This window comes from Arachis ipaensis, chromosome B07 (genome assembly GCF_000816755.2).
Source record: "Arachis ipaensis cultivar K30076 chromosome B07, Araip1.1, whole genome shotgun sequence".
NCBI lineage: Eukaryota > Viridiplantae > Streptophyta > Magnoliopsida > Fabales > Fabaceae > Arachis > Arachis ipaensis.
The window spans coordinates 15,076,582-15,084,634 of NC_029791.2; the positions used below are offsets into that span (position 1 = coordinate 15,076,582).

Genomic DNA, 8,053 nt, shown 5'->3' on the forward strand with positions numbered 1-8,053 from the left:
TCTATCTTTCGCACAAAGACCTCCGGTAAAGTAGCTAATGAGCAAGCGAGTGGTCATTCCGTGATGTGGACATGACTCCAATAGCCTCTTAAACCGAGACCAATACTCATACATGCTCTCTTGGTCTCTTTGCATTATGCCCGAAATCTCTTTCCGGATGTACTCAGTCTTCTCCGGTGGGAAGAACTTGTCAAGAAACTCTCTTCTCAAGAAATCCTAATTAGTCACAATATCATCCGGTAGCGAATAAAACCATGTTTTTGCTTGTGCTTCAAGAGAAAAAGGAAAGGCAAAAACCATGATGGCTACCTCATCGGCTCCATGCCTTCGAGCCGTAGAACAAGCAACATGAAAATCCTTCAAATGTCGGATGGGGTCTTGACCCGGCAACCCATGATACTTAGGAAGTAGATTTATCAAGCTACTCTTCAACTCAAAGTTTGGATCAAGGTTAGGATACCTTGCTTGTAACGGTTGAAGTATGATATCCGGAGCTCCTTGCTCATGCAAAGTGATCCGGCGTGGCTCCGCCATGTGTGGCTCACCTGTAGGATGCAAAGATGTATTAGTAGTGCCAACAGAAGAATAGGAAGTAGCGGACTTCAAGTCACCCTCGGTGGCGTCTAGTGATTCGGTGTTTTCCTCAAAAGAGGCCGAAGTACTAGGCGTGTAGTCCAATCGCCTTCTAGCTTTCCGAGTGTGTAACAAAGTTCTTTCAATCTCGGGATCAAAGTTGGCTAAGCTAGAATTCGGTTGAGACCGAGTCATCAAACTTGAAAGTCATAGTACAAATGCAAAAGAAATTTAAACTATAGCTAAGTATTGAAAGAGCAAAATATCTACAGTATTCACATATTCACATAACCAATATCAAGGCATATGTTGCAACCATTCCCCGACAACGGCGCCAAAAATTTGACCGTTTGCTTTGGGCCACAAGGATGTATTGGTAAATTTCTCTTTAATATCACCTCGTTGTGAGTATAGCTCTACCAACAACAATCCTCGGGGGTCAAATTTAGAAGAGGGATTTGGTTGTCACAAGTTCAACCCCAATAGAAATAACCGAAGTATTCAAACCTCAGGTCGTCTCACAAGGAATGGGCAAACATGTACTTCGACATTGGTTAGAAATCCGGGGTTGTGAGTTATGAGCATGAAAATAAATGGAAAACTTAACAAGCAAGTAATCTTAAATTGGAATAAACGAATTCAATTACGTAAGCAAAAATTGAGCAATTCCAATGAACAAGCAATATTCTACTTAATTCTACCTTAAACCAAACGAATAACTATAACTAAGACAATTGAAATTGGAAATTGGTTTTCGAATATGAATGACAAAAACAACTCTTGGCTAGGCATGGGAATTGGGATCACAATCCTTGTCCAACAACTACATCTTGACAATTATGAGGAACCAAGCTCATTAAGTCTACTCTCAGGTCTTAAGTACGTGATGTCTACTCCTAGACTTGAAGTACGTCAAATGGCCCTGATCACATCAACCCATAAGTCCCAACCTACCTACTAATTAGATTAGTAGTGGGTTGGCATCAATGAGTATCAAATTGACCACCTAGGGCTCCCAAATCATCAAATCCATTAGACCTAATGACTCAAGTTTACCCAATTCCCTTGACCTAGGCCAAGAGTGAGAAAGAACTACTCCATAATCAAAGTGAACAATTCATCAAACACTTGGTAAGCACTAACAAAAGACATGTTCAAAATAGCAATTAAATTGAATTTTACAAATACCCACTAACAATTATCAACGTACAATCAAACAATCAACAAGATTAAACATAGAAATCATCAATGTAACATCAACAAAACAAGATCCACAACATTCATGAAATGGGTAAAAATGACAATTGACAAGAATCATAAAACTATCACTAGATGTAAGCAAGATTGTAACAAGGAATTTAAATTGAACAATTAAAACTGTAATCAACAAAATCCAATTCACAAATCAACAAGAGAAAATCAAAATAGAAACTAGATCTAGAGAGGAACAAGGGTTTCTCTTTCTAGAATCACCAAAGAACCAAAAACTTCCTAAAATTATGTCCTAGTGTCAAAATGAGTCATCCCCCCTTTCCCCCTTAGCATCCTTGGGTCTTTTCCATGCAGAAACAGCTTGAAATTGGGCCTCCTTGGCCTCAGAAATCGCCAGGCACGATTTCTCTTAATGAGGTCACGTGCAGCATTCCACGTGTGCGCGCGCCGATTACTTTTGTGTTCCACACGTGCGTGCCAGTTGCGCGTGTGCGTCGATAGAAATCTTCCAATCTGCGCGGATGCGTCCATCCTTGCACGCCGCTTCTAGCCAGTCCCATCCACGCGAGCACGTGGAGTGCGCGGGCGCGCCGATGCTGCTGCTCCCAAGACTTCAATTCTTCATGTTCCTCCCTTTTTGTACATGCTTTCTCCCTCTCTTCTGAGTCATTCCTAACCTATAATTCCTGAAATTACTCAACAAAGATATCACGGCATCGAATGACAATAGAAGAGGATTAAAATATGGCAATTTTAAGGCAAAATAAGCATGTTTTTCATCATAGAGCAATATTGGGAAGTGAACACAAAACCATGCATTTCTTGTGAATAAGAGTGAGAAATATTGATAAAATTCCCCAAAATAAGCACAAGATAAACCACGAAATCGAAGTTTATCAGCGAGCTGCTCCAAGCCACGAACAGAGAAGCCAGCAAAGATGGGAACGATGTGCTGAGCTACCTGGGTTCTGGACAGGGACAGGGAGAAGAGGAAGAAGCAGAGGCGTTGAGGACTTGGGGACGGCGGCGCAATGAACGGCTAGGGTTTTCCTTTGCTGCAAAGAGGCCAGGGCTTGCACGAATGATTGGGGGAAGAAAGGGGGATTGTTCGCGAATGGTTTTAGGTTTTATTTTTTTTTACAAATAAACAAAACTGCGTCATTTTCTATCAACCGGCCGGTTATCAGTCCGGTCCAACCGACCGATTTCCTGTCGGTTCAATGATTTTTAAGAGGTTTTTTCTAGCAGTTGGACCAGACTGCTATTACTGTCGATTTTTGGTTGAACCGATTCTACCGGCCAGTCTAGTCTGATTTTCAGAACCATGATTGAATCTGATCTTCCTGATGAAACCTGCATTGCGGAGCCTCTGTGTTTCTTACAATGCAGCTGCCTTCTTTTCAGTTCCCATATTTCTTTTTATATTTTTAACAAGTTCTTTAGCGTTCACACAACTTTTAATAATATAGCATATGCAATCTACATGTGTTGTATTAAACCTTAATGATGATGATGATGATGATGATGATGATTAGTAGCTTTCCTGTATGATTTAGTAGCTTGTAATTTTTTGTTTGTAACGGTGACGTGTACTTGTATATCTTTTGGTTTTGTTTGTTGTACTCTCTGCCAATTTGGCGTTTGAGAGGTTCAAATAATAATAATAATAAATAGATGAAAAAAGTTATTGAATTCAAAGTTCAACCAAATGAACTCAATTAGCATTTAACATATTTTTGTCTAATAATAAGGATTTCAAAAATATAGAATATCATTTATTACTTTTGGGTATTGTTTATATACCAATATCATTTGAAACAAATATATAACTTTTCTTTGTTTCATTATTTTAAAAATATTATAAATATTTTTAATTATTTAAACTTGAATTTAAAATCATTAATTAAGGTACCAAATTGAGATACTAGTTACCAACTTAACTAAACAGAAATTTATTACTATTATACTACATACATTATGTGAATTAATCAACTAGCTAGTTAGCTAAGTATAAATTAAAGAACATTGGCTGGAATAATGCTTTCAGTTTGGAACAAAACGACATTGTGAAGTCCTCAAGTGTGGATCGGAATTCAGATCTTCGAACATAATAAAATTGACATAAAATAAAAAAGATAAAGATAAAGAAAAGAGTATATATCCATTTTGGTTCTCAAAAAATTTCAGATTGAACACTTTAGTTCCCAACTAAAATTAATTACTTGATTGGTCCGTAACAATTAATTCCGTTAGTCACTTATGTCTTTTACTCCGTTAATTCTAACGGAGGACAAAATAGTTCCTGACAACTCTAACAGGGAACAAAATAATCCCTGATCTCCTCTCACTACAAAAAAATTATGTTTTAGCGACAAACTTTTAATGGCAATAACATAATAGCCACTAATTTCTTAATTTAAATTATATTTTTGCGACAATTATATATTTGCCATTATTATTATATATTATAGTGGCCATTATTACTATTGCCAGAAAATTATCTTCCTTTTTACTTTTAATTTTAATTTTTCTAAATTATTATAGTGGCAATTGTAGTTATGGCCGCTAAACTCTTATTCTCATTTTTTTTCTTATCTTATCCGTTAGTCAAATAGAAATCACGAAAAGAGAAGAAAGAAAATTTCCCTTTCCACCACGCGCCGCTTCCTTCTTCACCTGCGAGCTTCCCCAAACCCTCTCCATCCCTTGTTTCTCTTCACTTTCTTGCTCTCTCTTTTCTTCATCAATGAAAGATTGATTTCGCTACTGGCCTAGGTTAACTCGTGTAACCATTGCCATCGCCGACCACCACCACCACGACGGTAACCATTGACGATAGCCACCATCCATCATCCTACTCTTTGGACTTCGTTTCCATCCGATCCGCCTCAGATTTGCATCTCTGTCATGGTTTGTTCATCTCAGACGTCGCCAAGGGCTTTTAGCCACCATTGCTGCTTTTATCGCAACACCACACCTCCGTCGCTTGCACCGCCACCGTTCTTTGCATGTAGACGCACAAGATCATCGCCGCCGGTAAGTCTTCTCCGTTTATTTTTTCGATTTTGGTTTGAATATTCAGAAGCATGTGATTCTCTCTCTCTGTTATTACTTTTGCTCTGTTTGCTTGCTTGATCCTAATGAAGCTGGTAGATTAAGCTGAAATTTAAGTGTTTAAGTGTTTCAGATCCTAATTTTTTGTTTGCTCTGTCTTCTCCGTGCTTGCTTGCCTGTGCCGTTGCTACTTGCTTGCTCCGTTTATATTTGGATTTTGGTTTAAATGTTTGAAATGCTTTCTGTAGAGTTTCATTAAGATTATGTTTGTATTATTGCTCATAATATTAAAATGTTTGAGAGTCTATTTGCAGTAGTTGCAGTAGGCAAGGAGTGAGATGTTGATGCTGCATTTTCTAATTCTGTGGTTTCTAGAATATCATCACTATTGGTTTCATTGTCTTTAAATTACTCAAATAACTATCTTGGGAGAAAATATATTCATAGATTCAGATTATGAACTGCATTTTCAATTAGTAGAAGATTATGAACTATATTTTCAATTTTCATGGTTAATTTTGAGACTAAAACCTGTTTAATCAAACATAAGTGAATATAACAGAGAAAACAATGTCATAAGTGAAGAAATTAAGCAAAAATTGTTTCTTTTTTTTGCCGTTAATTTTTGTTTGTAGGAGGGTTTCTTAGGATTGGGGCTTCTTCTTCACACAGCAAATCAGCTTCAACGAATGGGAAAGAAAAGAGAAACAAAAGAACTTGCTTTGAGTTTTGGGTTTGGAAGGGGATTTGAAAAAAAATAGCCAAATGATAGTTTGCTTCTTAGTTTGTTACATTGTTGGTTTTGAATAATAGTCTTTTAAAAGTGTTGATTACACTATGCATAATATGCTCAAATGTGATTGAGTTGTTGCAGGTTGGGGTTATGGCTTTTGTCACAGGTTGAGCCCTCAGAGATATTTTTGAAATCTATATCGAATGAAGTCACTAGCGTCGAAGTCATTTACCCTTCAAGGTTGGTGCCGCAGCCTTGTTTTGATGCATACTTGCTTGGTTTTGGAATAGTTTAGTAGTTTACTACTCTTAATAGTAGATTCGCCTTCGATAGTTCGATATATATTTATTATGCGGTTGATATGTATGGCAATGTTGAGTTTGATTCTTGTGTCTGAGCCTTTAAAGAGTTGCTTAGAAACCTTCCCTGATATATGACAATTACAATGTTATTGCAGTCTGAATGCACAATTGTTCGCCGAAGATTAGGACATATTGCTCTGAGGTAATTCTCCCTCTAACACTTGTTTAAAAAAAAAACAAATCAGCAAAAGTTGATGGTGTTGGAACAATAATTTAATATGGAATCTGTTAGTGTAGCTTCCAATTTAATTATGTATTTAAATCTTCATTGTCATATGAACTATTGTCTCATTTATAGGAGAATAATTATCCACTGAAAATACTTATATGCTACAGTTTCATTGATTCTATTTTCCTCTACACTAATGGTATGTATGTGCTCGATGGACTTGTGTTTGCTCTTTAATATCTATCTTGGCTTCAATTGATGACCATTCTTAATTGTACATTGTAGGTTTTAACTTTGCCTAATATCACATTCTTCTGGGTTTCATTTTGGGCTTATTCTCATTGGAGAGCCCTTCAGGTTTGTACTACTATTAGATTTGCAATGCACTTGCAGCTTATTATTCTCCCTCTATAATAATCTGTCTATTTTGAAAACAATGTCATAAGTGAAGAAACTTGTTTCTGCTTTTTTTACTATCTTTTTTGCATGATTTGTTTGTATTCTCAATACTTTGGCATGTATCGAAATGGTTGAGCTCACAAATAAATATGAATAGAGTTAATAAAATAATTAATATCATAAGTGGCAACAAGATATTAAGCTAATCTCTCGTTTTTCTTTCTTTGAAAAAAAATACGAATGGATGCAATCATGTAGCTCGTAATTGTACATAATTGATTCTTTATTATTTATGATTTATGAAGGAAGAAAGTCCAAGATGCTGGTTAGTATCTTGCTAAGATAAGACACATTACTGAAAAGAAATTGCAGGTGATCTAATGAACATAAACAAACACTGCAAGGTTATTGTTTATTGACTTCCTCATTTTATAATTTTCCTTTAAATCGTCTATTATTACAAGGTTAGCCTTATGTTGCGTAAACAAGAATCTTTATGTCTATGATATATCCAAGACAGTACCATAGGAGATTTAAAATTTCAAGACAAAAAAAGCTAAGATACACAAACCAAAGCTATTAAACAAAACATTAAAACTATATATAAAATTTAAGCATATAATCAAATCATCTTATAGTTAATTAGTTACACAGAGTTAAGATACATGCATTCAAATTATTCCCAACTTGCGTGGATTGGCTAAGGTTCAAGAATCAATTAGGAATCCGGAACAACGTGTACTATTGTATGTGAAATAGTGGAAAACTTCTAGAATGAATTAACTTTTAAATTTATTATCTACAAATTTATCTAAATACATCAAATTATCTGTGTAAAAAGGAGCAATTCTATTTCAATGTCATTAGTTTGTTGAGTTAGTTTTATATCACTTTTTTTTATTGTATTCTTGAATAGTTGACTCTAGGTTCTTGTATTAGTTTTTAACTTTTGGCCTTTTATTTCTCTAATGTGCAGTATATAAATAGCACACATGTAAATTCTACTAAGGCCAATTATATTCTGCAGAATCATTTCATTTTACATTCACTGCAAGTTTTCTTTCTTTTTCATTCTTCAATTAGAACCTCTTCTATTTTTACGTTCATTTCTAAAATTTCAATATGGTATTATAGACCTCAGATTCTGAATCCTCCAATCCGGTTTAATATAGCTTTTCTAATGAATTACAGGATATGTAGGTTTAATATAGCTACATTATGAAAAGCTACATAATGCCATTAGCAAACTTAAGCAGCAATTCCCTTCAGCAATGTTTAAGCTTTCCAGATGAAATTGCAGGGACAAAGCCAGAGGTATTTATTGCTTCTCCTAGATTTATAAATCAATGTATACGTATGTTTTTCTTTGTGTTAGCTTGACTTGGATGCTGTGTCCATCAATTTGTTTTACTGTCAGTTAAATGAACCAGATATCACAAGGACATACCTTAGCAATGTATGTATTGCAGAACAGTTGCACAAAATTAATTTACTGTGATTACTAGCTGTGCTTAATCTGTTAAAATGTTAACCGAGTTTTTTCCTATTTAT

The 8,053-nt window shown here is 35.5% G+C and overlaps 1 long non-coding RNA gene across 4 annotated transcripts in view; it reads left to right on the forward strand.

The window, feature by feature from the left end:
- Nucleotides 4,378-8,053, forward strand: part of LOC107609709 — a 6,772-nt gene continuing 3,096 nt past the window's right edge. Inside the window, exons 1-6 of one of the 4 annotated variants that reach the window (XR_002351174.1) lie at nt 4,378-4,821; nt 5,475-5,812; nt 6,030-6,076; nt 6,233-6,302; nt 6,389-6,460; nt 7,694-7,816. This is a non-coding gene — a long non-coding RNA (uncharacterized LOC107609709). Of the gene's footprint in view, nt 4,822-5,474; nt 5,813-6,029; nt 6,077-6,232; nt 6,303-6,388; nt 6,461-6,807; nt 6,907-7,693; nt 7,817-7,919; nt 7,959-8,053 lie in introns of all 4 variants that reach the window. The other 3 variants (XR_002351173.1, XR_002351172.1, XR_001613246.2) reach the window with 3 other exon arrangements.